The sequence below is a fragment of the Pan troglodytes genome, chromosome 22 (assembly GCF_028858775.2).
Source record: "Pan troglodytes isolate AG18354 chromosome 22, NHGRI_mPanTro3-v2.0_pri, whole genome shotgun sequence".
Classification (NCBI taxonomy): domain Eukaryota; kingdom Metazoa; phylum Chordata; class Mammalia; order Primates; family Hominidae; genus Pan; species Pan troglodytes.
Genome location: NC_072420.2, coordinates 11340842 through 11351276, shown reverse-complemented (window position 1 = coordinate 11351276; position 10435 = coordinate 11340842). Strand labels below are relative to the sequence as shown.

The window sequence follows — 10435 nt, the reverse complement described above, 5'->3', positions numbered from 1 at the left end:
CTCTACTAAAAGTACAAAAAAAAAAAATTAGCTGGGTGTTGTGGTGGGCGCCTGTGGTCCCAGCTATTCGAGAGGCTGAGGCAGGAGAATGGTGTGAACCCGTGAGGCAGAGATCACAGTGAGCCGAGAACGCGCCACTGCACTCCAGCCTGGGCGACAGAGAGAGACTCTGTCTCAAAGAAAAAAAAAAAAAAAAAAAAACCACAAAAAACAAAACAAAAAACAAAAATAGTTAAAATGGTAAAATTTGTCATGTGTATTTTACCACCAAAAAGCCCACAGTGGCCAGGCATGGTGGCTTATGCCTGTAATTCCAGCACTTCGGCAGGCTGAGACGGGTGGATTACCTGAGGTCAGGAGTTTGAGACCAGCCTGGCTGACATGATGAAACCCTATCTCTACTAAAAATACAAAAATTAGCCGGGCATGGTGGTGGGCATCTGTAATCTTAGCTACTTGGGAGGCTGAGGCAGGAGAATCGCTTGAACTCGGGAGACTGAGGCTGCAGTGAGCTGAGATTTCATCATTGCACTCCAGCCTGGGTGACAAGAGCAAAACTCCGTCTCAAAAAAAAAAAAAAAAAAACCCCACAAAACAATAAAACAAAACTGTGGGACAGGCTGGGATACACACGGGCTGCAGGAGAGGCCAGAGGAATCTAGATGTGGCACTAAGACCTAAACTGATGGACAAGTGAGCGTGGGGTGTGGCTGTCCTGCTGTCCTGAGGGGTGCACTTGAGACCATGAAGGCAAAAGGCAAGTGTTTTGTACCCCAGGCAACTTTGCAGTAGCACCCTTTGACTGAGTGTAGCATCCAGGCGCAGCCCACTAAGGAACAGTCAGCAATACTTCCTTTCTCTCAGGGCTGAAATTGAGACATCATTCACTTCACACACCCATTTTATAGGTGGAGAAATTCAGGTCTAATCAACACTTCTTTATTGAAGAGACCACCCCTGTGTATAGACTTTGGAGTGGCCCTGGGGGAGATAAGTGTGGGTGGGAGAGAAGATCCCAAACTACCAAAAGTTTGCTCCATGTCACAACCTGCCCTAGGCCTCCAGGCCAATGTGAACAGACAGGCACAAGGTTGAGCAGGATGGATGGTAAATGCCAAGCTGGGTGCAGTGACAGGGGCAGTGGCAGTCTGGGTCGACCTCCCATAAGAAGGAGCCACAGTGAGACATTGAAGGGTGGGAGGATTTGAAGAAGGGAAAAAAAGAGGTTGTCCTGAGGCTGGAGAGCTGAGCACAGTGTGGTGTTGACAGGGCCTGGCCTAACTGGATGTCAACAGTGAAGTAGGGGGGCATCATGGGATGTCAGGCTGGAGAGGGTAGTGCAGGTCCCACACAACAGGCAAAAGCTCTAGCTTTGGCCTGGAGGCAGCAGGGAGCTCCTGCAGTTCTAAATTGGGGTGGGTAGAACTCTTGTCCCCAGGTATGTCCATGGCTAGTCTCCCCAGGGCCTGGGTGGTGGGGGCAAACCCCTCTTTGGCTCCTTCCTGCATAGCCACCCTTAGAATTGCCTCTGCTTCTCAGGTCTTTGAGACTGGTACAGACTCATCCAAAAAGCCATCTTCTTCTCCTTGAGCTTCATGCCCACTCCTGTGGTAAAATCCAGCTGCAGATATTTTTCATCCTTGTTGTAGCGTGGCCAGCAGGGCAGACTCCCATCATTGGGGTTTCTGCCCAGAAATAAAAAAGAGAGGACTACCTGTGTTCCTTTTCATCCTGCTTCTTTCTTTCACCCTTCCCTCATTTAATTTGCCCTTGGGAATTGGGGTTCCAGAGGGCTTTACGGAGATGATACTTAGAACTTTAATAAAGAGTAGGAAAGTGTGTATTGGGGTGGGCCTTCCAGGCAGAGCAAACAGTATGTGCCAGGTTGAGAGATATAAAAGACCAAGGCTTTTGGAGGAAGCACAAGTCAAGAGTTAGGTAAAAACAGAGTGTGTGTGTGGCCAGGCCTGGTGGCTCATGCCTGTAATCCCAGCACTTTGGGAGGCTGAGGCGGGCGGATCACGAGGTCAGCAGATCAAGACCATCCTGGCTAACATGGCGAAACCCTGTCTCTACTAAATATACAAAAAAAAAAAGCTGGGCGAGGTGGCGGGTGCCTGTAGTCCCAGCTACTCGGGAGGCTGAGGCAGGAGAATAGCATGAACCTGGGAGGTGGAGATTGCAGTGAGCCGAGATCACGCCACTGCACTCCAGCCTGGGTGACAGAGCGAGACTCTGTCTCAAAAACAAACACAAAAACAAAAAAAAAGAGTGCGTGTGAAAGGGATCGAAGTGGAAAGGAGATGACATAGAAAAGATTTTGAAAGGCCTTTCATGCAAGGTTGAGGAGCTGGGACTTTATCTTGGAGGCAGAGAGAAGCCATGAAGAGTTTTAAACAGGAGAGTGACTTGGTCAGATGTTATTTCAGAAAGACCCCTTGGGCTGGGTATGGTGGCTAACGCCTGTAAGACCAACACTTTGGGAGGCATAGGTGAGAAAATTGCTTAAGCCCGGGAGTTGGAGACCAGTCTGGGCAAAATAGCAAGACTTCATCTCTAAAAAAATAAAAAAATTAGGCCAGGCGTGGTGGCTCACACCTGTAATCCCAGCACTTTGGGAGCCCGAGGCGGGCAGATCACGAGGTCAGGAGATCGAGACCATCCTGGCTAACATGGTGAAACCTCGTCTCTACTAAAGATACAAAAAAATTAGCCAGGCATGGTGGCAGGCACCTGTAGTCCCAGCTACTCAGTAGGCTGAGGCAGGAGAATGGCATAAACCCGGGAAGCAGAGCTTGCAGTGAGCTGAGATTGCACCACTGCTCTCCAGCCTGGGTGACAGAGCGAGACTCTGTCTCAAAAAAAAAAAAAAAAAAAAAAAATTAGACGGGCATGGTGGTATGTGCCTGTAGTCCCAGCTACTTGGGAGGCTGAAGTGGGAGGATTGCTTGAGCCTGGGAGGTCAAGGCTGCAGTGAGCTGTGATTGCACCACTATACTCTAGCCTGGGCAGCAGAGTGAGACCCTGTCTCAAAAAAATTAAAAAAAAAAAAAAGAAAAAGAAAGACACTTTGAGTGTCATAAGGAGGATGAATTGAAAGGAGAGAGGCCAGGCACAGTGGCTCATGCCTGTAATCCCAGCACTTTCAGAGGCCGAGGTGGGTGGATAGCTTGAGGTTAGGAATTCAAGACCAGCCTGGCCAACGTGAAACCCCACCTCTACAAAAATACAAAAATTAGCCAGGCGTGGTGGCCTGTAATCCCAACTCCTCAGGAGGCCGAGGCGGGAGAATCACTTGAACCTGGGAGGCGGAGATTGCAGTGAGCTGGGATTGCGCCACTGCATCCAGTCTGGGTGACAGAGTGAGACTAAGAAAATAGTCACAAGGCTAGCCAAAGCTCTCTTTACATGTCACCTGCCCCCTAGGCTGGGCCAGACACCTCCTCTATGCTCTCAAAGTGCCTTGTGCTCCCCCAGTACAGCTCTCAGCATACCAGATTTTAATTTCCTGATTTTATGTGGTGAGCTGCTGGAGGATGGGGCTCATGTCTGCAACATCCTTGAATTCCAGCTCCCAGTACTGGGGCTGGGCCCAAAAGAGTGCAGTGGTGAATGACTGTGGAATGCTTGAGTGAATGAAGAGTGTGGGTCATGGATCAAGAAGGACACATTCTAGAGACGTTTAGGATCCGGTGACTGACTGGGGAAAGCTGAAGAAGAAGGGGCACCCTGGTTGGGCCGACTGGGCAGTTCCTGTAGGACATGCTGGGGCAAATATCCAAAGCAGCTGGCTTCTTCGGGTCCAGCACTGGGAAGGTAGAATGCCCAGATGTGCTGGGGGGCAGACTCACCCTGTGCGGGCAAAGTTGGCCCAGTATTTCATCATCCGGAGGCTAAGTGCCTTCTCCTTACCCATGGAAAGGCCTGGGGGCAGAATGGGATGTGGGATTTCGGACAGAGCAGGGGACACTGACCTCCCACCCTACTCCTGCTGCTTCTGTTGCTTCCGGAGCAGAAGACTTTCATTTGGGAGAGCATCACAGATTAGGAACTGGTGAGCTCCCTGTGGCCAGCCGATGGAGGGGTGGGTCTGCATCCAGAGGTGGGAGACTGGACACCCAGTTGGGGTATCAGGTGGGACCTTTGCACCTGTGGCGAAGGGGCCCCCAAAGAGGAAGTACATCTCATCCCCATGGTCTGCCCCATCAGTGCGGGGTTTGACGATTATTCCACGAGCGTGGTGCTCAAGTTCATACAGGTAGACAGGGAGGCCGGCATCTGTGAATAGGGAAACTGAGGAGGGATGCAGGAAAAGCCTCTGCCTAGGCTTCTCATCCACCCCATGCCTCCCACTCACCTGCACCAAGCAGGAAAAAGAGCTTTGGCTTCAGAATCAAGGGGGCAGACTTGAATCCTGTCTGCACTACTCATTCGCTGTGTGACCTAAAGCAAGTTGCTCTACCTTTCTGAATTGTATCAATAATTCCTTATCTTCAGACTGAGAATACTAAAACCTAATTCACAGGATTGGGGCCAGGATCATGGAAGCCTTCCTTTTCCCTGTTCTGAACCTTCCTTTCTTGGCCTCATATTGAAGGGTCTTTGGTGTCTGCATTTTCCAGCCCCCCCACTTTAACCTGTTACCCACATGTTCCCCTAGCCCCAGTCAGCCTGAACTTTCAAGGTGCCCCTAAGCCTGTCCTCTCAGCCAGGAAGCCTTCCCTGACCACCCCAGGCTTCTCCTCTGGACTGTTTGAGGTCCTGCCCTTGTTCCTAAGGAAGAACAGTTCCTCTCTTATACTTTTTTTGTTTTTTTTCTTGAGATGGAGTCTCGCTCTGTTGCCCAGGCTGGAGTGCAGTGGTGTGATGTTGGCTCACTGCAACCTCCCCCTCCCAGGTTCAAGTGATTCTCCTGCGTCAGCCTACTGAGTAGCTGGGACTACAGGCATGCACCACTACAGCTGGCTAATTTTTTTGTATTTTTAGTAGAGATGGGTTTTCACCATGTTGGTGAGGCTGGTCTAGAACTCCTGGCCTCAAATGATCCACCTACTTGAGCTTCCCAAAGTGCTGGGATTACAGGCGCGAGCCACCGTGCCTGGCCCCTTCCTCTCTTGTAGTTGATAGCATGCTGCCTCCTCTGTGATATCTTAGAATCCTATACTAGCCCAGAAGTACAGAGAGGGTAGGGGAGCAGTCGATAAGCCCAGTTGGTAAACAGCACACCTGGAGAGTGGACGGGGCCAGTGTGGCCACTCTTGGGGACCCCGCATACCTCGGTGGTAGTGAGCAGTCTGCAGTGTGGCGTATACAAAAGTGGCATCTTGAACTATGTCCATCATATGGTTTCGTAGCATCTTCCAGTCATGCTCATTGACATTGTCCAGGTACTCCTCCACCACAAGTGGTACCTGCTCCTTGGTGATATTCTGAGTGAGGAGGCCACACCTACCTGAGGCCTGGGTGCCAGCTGGGCCAGAGGTGGGCCCACCAGTGACTTGGATCCATGCTCAGCCCCCCAGGAGTTTTTGGCCTGGGAGGGGGAAAAAAGGGAGCTTCCTGGGAAAGTTTCTGTCTCTGCTGATTGTAACCCCTGATTTTACTGCATAACTGCCCCTGTGACCCTGAGCACCTTACCTGTAAGCAGTCATCTGATCCCACAGCAAACCCCAGACCCTCCAAGAAAGATCCTTACCCTGGCTGTGAGCCCCTTTGCAAAGAGCAGCTACTAGGTTAAAAAAAAAACGGGGGGGTCAACCCTGTCGGAACTGAGCACCCCTGCCAGCTGGGTCCCTCACCAACAGGGTGTGGGTACTGCAGAGCATCTTAGTGATGGTTTCCTTTCTCATCACCTGCCGGTTTAGCGGGAACTTCATGATCTGTTCACAAGACAAGGACCCCAGTGTGGGTCAGGCCTGAGCATTAGGAGGGATTTTGGCCAGAGCTACAAAGGCCCCAAAGGTCTTGCCCATCTAATGATGAGTTATCAGACACAGCACACAGCCCAGGAAGGGCCCATGACTCTTGTCCCCCTGCTCCCATCCTGCTCATCACTACCACCTGGGCCAGAGCTGAAGTGGTACTGAGTGGGGGTCCATCCTGAGTTGGGGCATCTACCCTGACCCAGGAGCAAGGGAGGGCTTCAGGATTTGCAGTTGCCTAGAGGCTTGGGAATGAACATCATAACCCCTCTAAACTATGATCTGAGAATTTGTGGCCCTCAAATCTCCAACAGGCCATACTTCTCCCTTCTTCCCCTCCATCATTCATGGCCAGTTTTCACTGTACAGGGACTACAGGAGGCTCCCAAACATAGGGCATCCACAGAGGGGCTACTGGCATCTGACCTGGTGCCCAGCACCGTCCAAGAGGCATCCTTCCCTGCCTCCACTATGGTACTCACTTACGTAAGGCAAGAGCCAATTGAACTCCTACTCACTTATGTAAGGCAAGAGCCAATTGAATTCCAGGTTGTTGACACCTAGAAGGTAGGGCACAGATGAAACCTGCCCCTGGGTCAGGAGCACCAAAGGGTCATCTGGGATCACCACACCATCCACCACAGGGCTCATGGACCAGATAATCTACAAGGCAAAGGGCATTTCCAGCCAGTCTCCTCAAGTATCTTCCCAGGGTCCCTGCGAGCTTGGGTGCCCCTTCAGAGGCTGCTCTAGCCTAGGTTCTTTGATTGGGAAAAGGCTGGGGCTGGCATGGTGAGCCCCAGGAGGATGGGTGTGGGAGGGCAGCAGGATAGGCAGGACCAAATTACGTGGACTTGGGATGGCCGCGGGCATCTGTATAGCTCACTCCTTCACCTCTTGAAAATCTTTGCTGAATTTCACTTCACTGAGTCCTGTTCTAGCCATTCTATTTAAAAGTCCATACCTCCCAACATGTCCAACCCCTTTACCCTCTCCATTCCTTGCTATTCACTTATCACCTTCTAAGGAGGTGGACAATATATTTATTTATAGGGTTTATTCTCCTTCCCCACCGGAACATCAGCTCCACTAGGGAAGGGATCTTGGCCTGAACAATTCCCTAAGTATCCCAAGTGCCTGGCACAAAGTAGGTGTTAAATAAATACTCAAATTGCAGAATGTGGCCTGTTTACCTCTTCAGGGTCTCTCTGGAAGTTCAGTTGGAGGAATCTCTGTGGGGGAGAGGAAGGGATCAGAGTTAAAGGAAGTCTCCCTCGTGTGCTCTTGAGACAGGGTCCCTGGGGAAGTAGTTGGGGGTGGCTGGGTACCAGGATAGGAGGATGGCCCTCAGGCAGCCAGGTCAGACAGCTGGAATGTTCTACCTACCATCTTGTTGGACACACGCATCACCTTGGCCCCTGATAGTGCCCTCAGGCAGTTTACCAGGATCGGTGTGCTGTTGTGGTTGCATCCAGCCAGGTGGGCAACCTTCTATAGAGAGAAGAAGGGATGCTCAGGGGTGCTTCCATCCTGCCCTTCCATGCTGAGCCCTGGGGAAGGAGAGGCACTCACCTTGGCCACTTTCAGTGGGTTACGAGTGATGAAAAGTCTGAATAACGCGGTGCCACTCTGGGAAATGGCCCGATGGAAGAGACCTGAGACTAGGGGTGACATCATCTGCAAGAACAGGGAGGAATACACCCGTAAGATGCCCAAGTAGAGACACCTGGGCTGTTCTGGGCATCTGTCTGGCCATGGGCAGGCAGCCTGAGTGAAGCCAGGACGGGCAAGTAACTGGGAGGGAGTCAGAAGTCCTAGGGTGATGTCCTAGACCTAAAGCCAGTGGTATTCCTGCCTCTGGTCTGTACAGTGGGCCCCAGTGGGTTCCAGAGGGGATGTGAGATTGGGGGAGGGAATCTGCTGGTGTGGAAAAGGGGTCTCCCTCTACTTTAGGGCTAGAAATGAGGGGTAGGTGGAAGGGACCTCATGGTTTCCCCAGGTTGTTACCTGCGCTGACAGCTGTTAGCCTCTCTCCACTGCCCAAGTTGGGGGAACAAGTACATCTAGGGCCTCCCATCCTGTCCCTTGGATACCTCAGACTTCATGTGCCCCAAACCTGCTCCAGCCAATCCCTGTCTGGGTGGCATTCCTTACCCCATACCATCCCCCAGCCCCAGGGGCCTTCCCTATCTCTGCTAATGACCACACCCCAGCTGCCCTCGTCCTGCCCATTTGGCCTCCTGGATCACTCTGAGCCATCCTCTGCTCTCCATCTTTCCTGCCCCTGCTTTAGAGCCAGCCCCATGATCTCTCCTAGGATATATCCTATCCCCATCCCTGCCCCTCCCAGTAGCTCTCCGAGTCTCTGCTCCTGTTTCTTGCCAACCCAGTCCCATGCAGCAGGCTGAGCCATCTCTCTAAATGCACATCTGATCATGTCACTTTGCTGCTTACAATCTTTCCCTGCTTTGGAGAATCGCTTGAACCTGGGAGGTGGAGGTAATGGTGAGCTGAGATCACACCATTGCACTCCAGCCTGGGCAACAAGAGCGAAACTCCATCTCAAAAAAAAAATTTTTTTTTTCCTCTGCTTTTTAGTGAATTTTGGATAAAGTTGCTTAATTCTCTCGCCTTCGTTTCTTTTTCTGTAGAATGGAGACAACAGTACTTTTCTTTTTGGACTATTGAAGGAATTACATGGATGACGACACATAAGGTGCTTAGAAGAATGCCTGGCACACAGGAAGTGCTCAGCTGTTGAGTATTATTATGACTGTGGCCAGCAATGTCCTGTGTGATGTGTTCACTTCCTAGCCATATGCCCCTCACAGGGCATCTTACAGTACACCCACATTCCAGGCACATCCCAGGTCAGCAGTCACACAGGAGTCAGGGGCAAAGCCCGTCAACTCATGCCCCTGGCTTGCAGGCCTGGTGTGAGGTCCTAGCCTTGCCCAGGGGGCAGATGGTGGGCTCTGTTCAGGGGATAGAGTTCTGGGGGAATGTGGAGAGGCAGAAGGTGCTGGGTAGCACCTGGATTCATTGATTACCCCAAGCCTCAGCACTACCCTTCCTGGGGCTCAGTTTTCTCATCAGTGCTATCCCTCAACAGAGGAGACATCCTTGGCTGTGAGGGGCTGTACCCTTGGCAGGGGCGAGAGCATTTCTGTGGCAGGCACGTTCCTGTACACGCAAATCTGCACATGGCCTGTGCAGTGGAGCATACATTTGTGGGAACGCAGGAGCCTAAGCCTGTGCTGGGTCCGTCTGGGCATTGCTCTCACCAGTCCTGAGATGCTCATGGCCCCCGCCGACTGGCCGAACAGGGTCACATTTCCTGGGTCTCCCCCGAAGGCTGCGATGTTCTCCTGCACCCAGCGCAGAGCCGCCATCTGGTCCAGCAGGCCCCAGTTTCCGCGTGCGTGGCTGTCGTCCGTGCTGGGCGTGTGGGGTTCACTGTCAGGGTCCCGGGCCTCGACAGTCGGGGCGCGTTGGGCTGCCCTCCTGGGCTTCCCCCACCCAGCCCAGCCTTGCTCCTCTAAGACCCAGTCCTGTGACCACACCCCCTTCCTTGGAGTTAGCTCGCCCCATCCAGACGGTATGGAGCGCCCGCCCCTTCCACCAAGCGCCAGGCCCCGCCCCCGCCTCGCGGCCCCACCCCCCCATCCCCGCCCCAGGCCCCGCCCCTCCCTTCCCACCCAGTCCCCGCCGCTCCGGCCACAGCTGCGGTCCCAAAGGGTACCGGCCCCGCCACCTCAGGAAGCCGAAGATGCCGAGCCTGTGCTGCAGAAACACCAGCACCACTTTCTCGCGGGCGGCCAAGTCAGAGCCCTCGTACGAAGAAGTAGCGCCCACGATGAAGGCGCCTCCCGGGAACCAGACCATCACCTGGATGAAGAAGGCCGGGGCCTGAGCGGGGCGGTGGGCGGCGGTGGGACCGCGGGCGCGGGAGACCTGGCACTCACTGGCAGCTGGGGATCCCCGGGCGCGCGCGCCGGCGCGTACACGTTCAGGTACAGACAGTCCTCGCTGAAGCGCAGCCACTTGTACTGTTCCCGCGTGCTGACCTACATCCAGGCCAGCTGGCCCCAGGACTCCTGCAGGCACCTGCGGGCACCAGGTAGCGGCGGCGGCCGCCGGGAGATCGTTTCAATCCAGGGTCAGCAGTGAGAAGAGGGAACCCAAAGCAAAATCCAGGCAGCGTCTGTGCGTGTGCGTGCGCATGTGCGTGCGTGTCCGTGTCCAGGAGGCCTCCGCCAGCGCCGGGGCCCAGGACTGGGAGGCGGGTTGGCCTCTCAGGAACCATCCCCTCCCTGCCCGGCGCCTCAGTCCGTGGAGAGATGCCTGCTCCTGTTGGTGCTGTCAAGGCAGGAACCTGCCTGCCCTGGGCACCTCCCTGTCTTTCATGCCCCACCCTCCCCTCAGTCTCCCTTCTGCCTCCCAAACAGCTCTGGAATATGGTCCCTCCCCTCCATCCCCATCTCTGGGGAGATGTCAAGGCCACCACCGTCTCT

General features: G+C 53.6%; 1 pseudogene; it reads right to left on the bottom strand.

Annotated features, from left to right (window-relative positions):
* Positions 1 to 923: 923 nt before the first annotated feature.
* On the bottom strand, positions 924 to 10006 carry LOC129138273 (carboxylesterase 4A-like; annotated as a pseudogene).
* Between the last annotated feature and the right edge of the window lie 429 nt (positions 10007 to 10435).